This window comes from Ursus americanus, chromosome 1 (genome assembly GCF_024610735.1).
Source record: "Ursus americanus isolate L20-20 chromosome 1, mUrsAme1.1.p, whole genome shotgun sequence".
Taxonomy (NCBI): Eukaryota; Metazoa; Chordata; class Mammalia; order Carnivora; family Ursidae; genus Ursus; species Ursus americanus.
Window position 1 is genome coordinate 5,042,299 of NC_142127.1, and position 10,181 is coordinate 5,052,479.

Consider the following 10,181-nt stretch of genomic DNA (forward strand, 5'->3'; position numbering starts at 1 on the left):
TGTATTTAAATGTAAATACACTACTAACATTAATATCAGTTTTCTACAATTCACTGTTTTTTTCAAAGAAAATGACAGAAATAATTCAGAGGCTGTGCTAGAGGACTCCCAATGGAATTTTAGATTGTGCTCAGTATATTTGTCATTGTTAAGAATAGTACAAGGGACATTTTTAATATGTAATATTTTCTCAGGTGAGAAAACATGAGATACTTACCTGGAACCACTGAATCAAAGTGTCAAATTCCTCCCTTTCTCTCCCTTTCCCTTCTCCCCTTCCCTCCCTTTTATTTCTTTTCCTTCCCTTCCTCTTCCCTCCCCTTCCCTGCCCTCCAGTTCCTTGGTCTTCCCTCTTCTACCTTTGTAATTTCTTAGTTGTCTTTTAAAAACATTTTACAATCTATCTTTTATCTATCTATCATCTATCTGTCATCTATCTATCTATCTATCATCTATCATCTATCTATCTATCATCATCTGTCATCTATCTATCGTCTATCATCTATCTATCTATCTATCTATCTATCTATCTATCTATCTATCTATATCTATCTATCATCTATCATCTATCTATCTAACCTATCATCTAGCTATGATATTTTATCATTTGAACAATTTGTGAGAGTATAATTCAGTGCCATTAAATAAATTCACAATGTGTGCAACCATTACCATTATCTATACCCCATTTTTTTTATCATCTTTTGTAGAAACTCTACCTGATCAACAATACCTCGCCATCTCTCCCTTCCCCTTCACCAACCTCTATTCTACATATTTGTTTCTACATATTTGCCTACTCTAGGTATCTTGTATATAAAATAATATGTGTCCTTGTTTGTCTGCATTATGTCACTTAGAATGTTTTCAAGGTTTACTCATATTGTAACATATACCAAAATTTGTTTTCCTTTTATGGCCATTAATAATATTTTTCTATTGTACTATATACCGCATTTTGTTTCTGCATTCATCTGTTGGCAGACATTTGGATTGTTTCTACATTTTGGATATTGTGAATAATGTTACTACAAACATTAGTATAAGTATAAAATATGTGTTGAATCCCTGCTTTCAATTCTTTTGGATATATATCTAGGACTGACATTGCTGGATCATATGGTAATTCTCTATATGACTTTTTGAGAAATTGATGGTTTTCCACAGCACCTGCACCATTTTATATTCCCACCTTCAATGTATCTGCTCCAATTTCTCCACATCTTCCTCCAATGAGTATTGTTTATTTTTAATAGCCGTTCCAATGCATGTAAAATGGCATTCCTCTGTAATTTTATTTGCATTTCCCTGATGATTAATGATGTTGAGCACCTTTTCATATGCCTAGTGATCATTTGTATATCTTCTGTAGACAAAGATATCTTCATCTTTTATGTATTTTTTAACTGATTTTTTTCTTGTTAAGTTTGAAGAGTCTTTATATATTCTGGATACCAAACTCTTATCATATTTATGACTGTAAGTATTTCTTCCCTCTAATTTTCTTGATAGTGTCCTTTGATGCACAAAAGTTCCTATTTTTGTTGCAGTCCAATTTATTTACTTTTTAATTTTATTTTAGAGAGAGAGAGAGAGTGCGTATGTACACACAAGTGCGGGGGGGCAGAGGGAGAGGGAAGAGAATCTGAAGAAGGTTTGGCGTTGGGCATGGAATCTCACATGGGGCTCGATTCCCTGACCTGAAACCAAGAGTTGGTCACTTAACTGACTGAGCTACCCAGGCTCCCCATAATTTACTCACTTTTTGTTGTTGTTATTGTCAAAGATCTTGCTGTCATGTCTGTGAAATTGTTGTTGAATCCAATGTCTTGAATGTTTTCTTCACTGTTATTTCCTAAGAATTTTATTTTTAGATCTTCTGTATTTTCCATTTCTGTAAAAAAGTCTGTTGGAATTTAAATTGTAGATCAATTTAAGGAATACTGACATAGTTACTTATTATTTATTATTTTAACCAGTCTCTCTCTCTCTCTCTCTATATATATATATATCTGGAAATCACATATATTATTTGGGAAACTACATGTATTACTCCCTTTATTGTTTCTAGATTTTGTATTATCCTCATGATGTCTTTCATTAATACATTCTTTATAGTAATAATGTTAGTATTTTATAATTTTTATATTTAAAAATGTTTTGCTCTTTATTCTGTCTAAATTTTAAAAATATAATTATTACAAGCAAATCTCATTTCATTGTCCTTCACTTTATTGTATTTTGCAGGTACTGCATTTTTGATACTTTGAAGGGTTTTGGCAACCCTGCATCAAGCATCATTTTTGTCAACAGCATTTGCACACTTTGTTTCTCTGTCACATTTTGGTAATTTTTGCAATATTTAAAAATTTTCATTATTGTTGTATTTGTTATGGTGATTGGTTATCACTGATTTAATTTGTTGAAAGCTCAGATGATGGTTACCCTTTTTTATCAATAAAGTATTTTATAATTAAGGTATGTACGTACTTTGTTATTTTTTTTGAGGTGTAATGCTATTGCGCACTTAACAGACTCCAGTATAGTGCAAACATTATACTATATTTAATATAACAATATATGCACTGAGAAACCAAAATAATCATTTCACTCTATTGTGATATTTGCTTTATTACAGTGGTCTTGAACTGAACCTGCAATATCTTAGACATATGCCTGTGTATGAATCTGACTTATTTTTTTCTTCAAATCCATACTAACTGCTCTAGGAATAACACATTTCTCATGAGTGAGCTCTGAGTCAGGTCAGAAAATCACGAAGCTCTAAAAGGAAGGTTTTTCAAGACGGTTGGAAAACATTTTAATCTTTTGGATGAGTTCTAAAACCCATTAACTTAGCAACAGGGTTACTGATTATCAAGACTGCCAAGAATCTGGTAGAGGGTCAGGGCATTGACAGTACTGCCTTTCTTTCTGTAAGCTCTGCTGGGGGGGTGGGGGGGAGAACACGATATATATCTATAGATATATCTAGATATATATATATCTATCTCTATCTATCTATCTATCATCTATCTATCTATCTATATATCTATCTATCTATATATCTATCTCTACATCTTATCATCTATATCTATACCTATCTGTATCTATATCATCTTTTTTTTTTCTTTTTCCGGTATTTACAGGCCATCCTTACCCTTTGTCTCATCACCCTATCTATCTTGAATATTAGCAAAAATGAGCCAATTCCTTCTCATATTGTGTTTCTTTAACCTCCTCCTCTTTTGCCTACCCTTCACTTTGAACACATGTGGATAATCATGTATTGTCATTCTATCTTTAGATAGACTAATAACAAATAGACTAATTAACAAATTCAGTTCCATTGAAATATTAATTCCTTTTGGCATGTATCAAAACATATAAATAGGTCCCAGAAATTAGAACATGGATAGCACTGGAAATTATTATTCTTCCATAGTCACACTCTGCCCCTGTAAAACAAACTTTAGTAACCTAGGTGGATCTTTTCACTATGTCTTCTTATTTAAAGTCACTTAATTACCCTATCTTTGCACCAAATCTCCTTTAACCCCGAATCCTTTCTATGGGAGTTCTTAGACTATCTCTCTTTAATCTTTGCCCTGTAAGAATTTTATGCTGAAAATTCAAGTTCCTATATTTTGGTTTAACAATATTATTCATAATTTTTTAATTTCTTCCTTCTGGGTTTTTTTCTTCTTTTTTATGTTAACTTATTCAGAAAAAAAATTGCATGAATATTTTATATTTCGGAATGCATTAAATTCAACTGAACTGTTTTATTTTATTTATGTTTTCTTGATGCTTGATCACTTTGCATTAAATTCTAGATTCTAAATTATTTTAACTCAGAAATTAAGTTGAATGATCTACTATATTCTGAAATTAATTATTGCTAATAATATTTAATGAGACCATTGTGATGATTATTGAAATTAATCAGACTTTCTTTAGAATTGCTCTTAAAGTTTCTATTTGGCATGAGTTTGACAACAGAAATAACGAGATTGATTAGACAGAAATGATAAACTAACAGAAAACTGTGCTTTTTGGTTCAAGGAGATAAAGCCAAACTTGCTAACTGCAATGGTTTTTTATTGCTGATCCTGAATGACCATGGACAGTGAGGCTTCAAACAACATTCGTTATCTCACACTTTTGTAGGTCAGAAGTCAAAGTTGGTGTCTTTGCTCAGGGTCTCATGAGGCCAAAATCAAAGTATTGGCAGGTTGCATTCTCATTTGGAGCTTAAGATATTCTTCCAAACTATCTACATTATTGGAAGACTTTATTTCATTGCTGTTTTTGTATGAGGGTTTTGTTTCTTTTGTTGGCTGTTAACCAGAAGCAACTTTCAGCTCCTATAGCCCTCTCCTGTGTTCCTTTCCCTAGTGCTAAATCTCTGTTAGGCTTCACATTGTTTTTATGACTTCCATACTTCTCCACTCAGATATAAAGTTCTTATGTGATTGGTCAGGTCCACTTGGATAATCTCTCTCTCTTAAGTCAACAGTGCCAGGTAACATAACAATCACATAGTAAAATCCATCATATTCACAAACCCAGGGATTATGAAGTATGTGTATCCAAGGACATGGGGATCTTGGAGGCATTCTAAGGTAACCATTGTAATACTATCAGGAAACTGGAATCACTATTATATTTTGAAATTAAAAATCAATATTGTAAAACTAAAAATGTAAAATAACCAAAATTAAAAATTTAATGGTCACATTTGTTAACTGCTTAGTCACAATTCAAGAAAGAATTAGAAACCTATTATAAACCAGAAAAATGCATTTCTAATAAATAAATGAACTAAATCAGACATAGAAAGACAAATACTGTATGATCTCACTTATAGTTGGAATAAAAAACAAAAACAGAAACAACAACAAAAAAACAAGAACTGAACTTACAGAGACAGAGAACATATTGGTGGTTGCCAGAATTTGAAGAAGGGGAGGTAGTGACAGGTGAAGTTGGTCAAAGGGTATAAACTTTCAGTTATAAATTAAATAAGTTCAGGGGATATAATGTACATGATGGTGACTACAGTTAACAAAAAGATATTGTATATTTTAAAGTTTATAAGAAAGTAGATCTTAAAAGTTAACATCACAAAAAAATTGTAACTATGTGAGGTAATGAAAGGTAACTGAATTTATTGTGGTAGTCGTTTTGCAATATGTACATCAAATCATTATGTTGACAACTTAAACTGCCACAATGTAATATGTTAATTATATCTCAGTAAAACTGGGAAAGCCTAAGAAGAAAGCTTAAAATAGGTTAAATTAGAGTCACAGAACAAAACAGAAAAAGAATAGCTTAGTAAAACAGAAAAAGAATAGCTTAGTAACATACACAGGCTGATAAAGGCTGAAAACTTTCCATAACAGAAAAAAAAAAATCATTCCCCAAATCCATCAGCCCAGTAAATGCTAAACTGAGAAGTAAAAAGAAATCCATGCCTAAAACATTAGTGTGAAATTAAAGAAAACAAACCAAGGAGAAAATCTTAGAAGCAGTTAGAAACAGATTATTTTAAAAGAAACAACACTTTAACCAGAAGATTACTTTTCAAACTCCAACATTTGACTAAGACAAAAATAAAATGGTAACAACCAAAATTCTCACCACTCTAGTGACCTATGTTATTCAGCAAAAGTATTTCATGATAATTTAAAACAATTTAAAACATCAAAAACAGCAAAATGGGAATTTACTACAAACAGAACCATACTAAAGACAACATAAAGGACTTTCTTTTGGAAGACACAGTCCCAGGTCAAAGGTCATAACTGCAGCATGAAATAAGATAAATAAACACTAAATATGTGGGTAAATTTAAATGAACATAACAGAAAGGACATCACTACCAATAATAATAATAATATTGCTTTCTGAAATTTAATGTGTCTGTGATTAATAAAATTATAATTATGTAATTCTGGAAGTAATTAAACCAAATTAAATGTTTTTAGGGTTTTTCATTATCTGTGAAGAGAAGAAATGTACTAGATAATGTTGGATGTTGATAAGGCATTATCAAGTTTTTATGCTTTAATTCTTAGAATAATCAATTAAAGAATAGGAAACTAGGGCCTACTTTCTAAACTTATAGAAAGAAAATTGTTTAATGGAAATAACATATTCAAAAAATGATAAAAGGACAAAAAATACCATAGGAAAGGCTGCCATGTAGAAAGTTTAGGACACAATTATATATTTAAATCCAAATATATTAATATTTAATACTGATTGACTAAATACTATAATTAAAGGGAAATATTTGAGAATGAATTTAAATAAAATAATTGTATGTTGCTTAAAAAGGCATTTGAAAATAAATTTACCAGAAGATTGAAAATATAAACATTTAAAAAAGGATACTAGGCAACAAATGTACCTGACGGACCTACATGCATCATAGAGCAAAGAGATTCTGAGGCACAAGCTTTACAATAGATGCAGGAGGTGACCCTATAAAAATCAAGTGTTTCAGTTTATCCAGAGATGCTGCAGTTCTAAATATGCACATCCTTAATAGCATAACCCCATAATAGATAAAATTTGAAAAATGCTGTAAATTGCCCTAAGTTGGGCTTCTTTGGAGAGAGGTCTTGAGTAAAAGTAAAAGTAGTGTATTAGGGAGATGGATTGCAGAGGTGGGGGAATGAAACCCAAATGGAAATAAAGACAACAAAAGTTTGTGTCCGTTCCTACCTTGGGCTTCTGAGACTTTATATTCCTAGTGAACTCCAGAAGACAATTGAGTTCACAACAATTATCTGAGATGTAAGGAAGCTGTAAGATTTATTTTTTTATTATCAGCTTAAGGCTTTTCTAGTGGCTTTAAGTACCCTGGTCCTTACTTCTTGCTGCTCAAGCAGCCCAAGGTAAAAGCCCAGTCAGAGACTTGCAGGTGTTTCCTGCGACCACCACTGTCATCAGCTGGGCCATGCAGTGGTCGAGGGACTCCAGAGAGCAACACTTTACACATATTCAGTCACATTTGAAGAGGTGAGTCCCTCTCTATAACTAAGCAGACAAAAAATAATCAGTAAGGAATCAAGAGTAAAATGAGATATAATATAAATTCTCACCAATATCAAAAAGATCATGAGAAAATATTATTAACATAATTATTCAAATCAATCTGAGTATTTAGATGACATGGTTGCAGAATGAGGAAGAAAACATGAGTAAAAAATTGTTTAAATTTTTACATTCCCAGTTACAGAAGTCTTTACCAGTGTATTTTTTTTACCAAATATTTAAGGAAGAAATCATATTTCTAATCAATAGGGCCAACAAAATCTTAATACCAAAACCTGAACAAGAGCATTTTAACAAAATCAAATTATATACCACATGTATTTAGATTAAAATAAAGTCCTAAAGAAAATATTAACAAAATAAATGTAGCAATAAATACATAAAAGTAATATAATGTAATTAAGATAAGTTGAAAACTAAAATGGTCTATCATTCAAATTCAGTTTATGTAATTTACTATATTAATACAATTGCGAGAAATCAAAAAACCTTAATACATGTAGAAAATATTGATAAAATTTAATATACATTTATTTTAAAAAAGCAAACTTGAGGGATACTTTCCTAATCTGAAAAGGTATGCAGCTTTTATCTTTAATATACATCAACCACTATTATTAATTAATATTAATAATTAATTATTTCTTATTTTATTGAGCAGAAAACAAGGAGTTTCACCACTTCTATTCAGTATTGGTCCAGAGTCTCTAGGCAATATCTTAATGCAGGAAAAAGTAGTAAAAGAGAACATGATTGTAAAAGAGAAGAAAAATGTTAGGTTCTTCTATGCTATGATTATGTGTAAAGAAAAGAGAACCCAAGAGACAGTGTAGTTAAATTATTAACATTTAAAACATTTAACAAGCTTGTAGAATTAAAATTCAATGCAAAAATAATATTTTATATAAACATTAGAGATTTTAAAATATGTATATTTAATGTAGTCCTATAGTACAAATACATAAAAATTAATATAATAAAAAGCACACAAATAAGGCCAAAATTTGTTCAAGTCCTCAAAGTAGAAAACTTTAAAACACTATTGAGAGATAGCAAAGATGTGAGTAAATGCAGTTGAAGATTCAAGTTTGTAAAGATCAAACTGTCTACACATTAATCAAAAGACTGAAATATTTTCCAATTGAACTCCCAAATGTAAAAACAAAACACTTATAATTGCATCAAAAATAATAAAATAACTAGGACTAAATTTCATCCAGGAGATGAAAGACCTGTATAGTAAAAACTATAAAACATTGATGAAAACACAATAAATGGAAAGACATTTGTACTCACATGTTAAAAAAATTAATATTGTTAAAATGTCTATACTGCTCAAAGCAATCTACAGATTAAATGCAATCCCTATCACAATTACAATGGCATTTTTCACAGAAATAAGCAATCCTAATCTTTGCATGGAATCATAAAAGACCCCAAATAACCAAAGAAAACTTATAAAAGAAAAAAAAAGTTTGAGTGATTACATTTCCTAATTTTAAACTATATTACAAAGCTATAATGATCAAAACATTATGGTATTAGCATAAAAACATAGATCAATAGAACAGAATAGAGAGCCCAGAATTAAATTCATACATATATGGTATATTAATTCATGATAAAAAGGGCCAAGAATATACAATGGGAACAGGAGAGTATCTTCAATAAATGGTGCTGGGAAAACTGGACAGCCACATGCAAAAGAATGCAACCAGACCACTATCTCACACTATGCACAAAAATCAACTCGAACTGGATAAAGACTTAAATGTAAGACCTGAAACCATAAAATCCAAGAAGAAAATATAAGTAGTAAGTTCTTTGAGCTAAGTCTCAGAAATGATTCTTTAGGTTTGATAACAAAAGCAAAGGCAATAAAAGCAAAAATAAAAAAGTGGGGCTACATCGAAGCAAAAATACTTTTGTACAGCAAAGGAAATCATTAACAAAAAGAAAATGCAAATGACACAATGATAGAAAATATTTGCAAATTGGGATGCCTGTGTGACTTAGTTAAATGTCCGACATTTGTTTTAACTCAAGTCATCATCTCATGGGTCATGGCATCAGGCTACACACTCAGCAGGGAGTCTACTTGAAGATTCTCTCCCTCGGCCTTTCCCCCACTCTTCTCTCCCTGTCTCTAAAATAAAATAAACAAGCTTTAGAAAAGAGAAAATATTTGCAAATCATATACTTGATAAGGGATTAATCTCTAAAATGTATAAAGAACCCCCAACACTATAGAAAAAGATCCAATTAAAAAATGGTCAGAAGAATCTCTTGATAATTATCTTTCTCTGACTTATATCCCTTAACATAATCTCTCTAGCTCCATCCACATTGTTGCAATGGCAAGATTTCATTCTTTTTATGGATGAGTAATATTCTGTTGGATGAGTAATATTCTGTTGTGTGTGTATATATATTATACACACATACCACATCTTCTTTATCCATTCATCAATTAATGGACACTTGGGCTGTTTCCATATTTTGGCTATTGTAGATAATGCTGCCATAAACATCAGGGTGAATGTATCCCTTTGAATTAGTGTGTTTGTATTTTTTGGGTGCACATCTGGTAGTACAATTGTTGAATCATAAAGTAGTTCCATTTTTAACTTTTTGAGGAATGTCCATACTGTTTTCCAGAGTGACTGTACCAATTTGCATTCCCACCAACTGTGTAACATGATTCTTCTTTCTCCACAACCTCACCAACAGCTGTTGTTTCTTGTATTGTTGATTTTAGACATTTTTTAAGAAACAAAACAAATGACCAAAGGGAAAAAGAAAAAAAAAAAAGAAAGAGAAAGAGGGGCAAACCAAGAAACTGACTCTTAACTATAGAGAACACACTGGTGGTTACCAGAGGGGTGGGGGGATGGGCGACATAGGTGATGAGGATTAACAAAGGCACTTGTGATGAGCACCAGGTGTTATACTGAAGTGTTGGATCACTATATTGTACACCTGAAACTAATGCTACATTGTGTGTTAACTAACTAGAATTTAAATTAAAAATTTTTTAAAAATTAAAAAAAAATGATCACAGGATCTAAATAAGCATTTTCTTCCAAAGAAGGCATACAGAAGGACAATAGGGA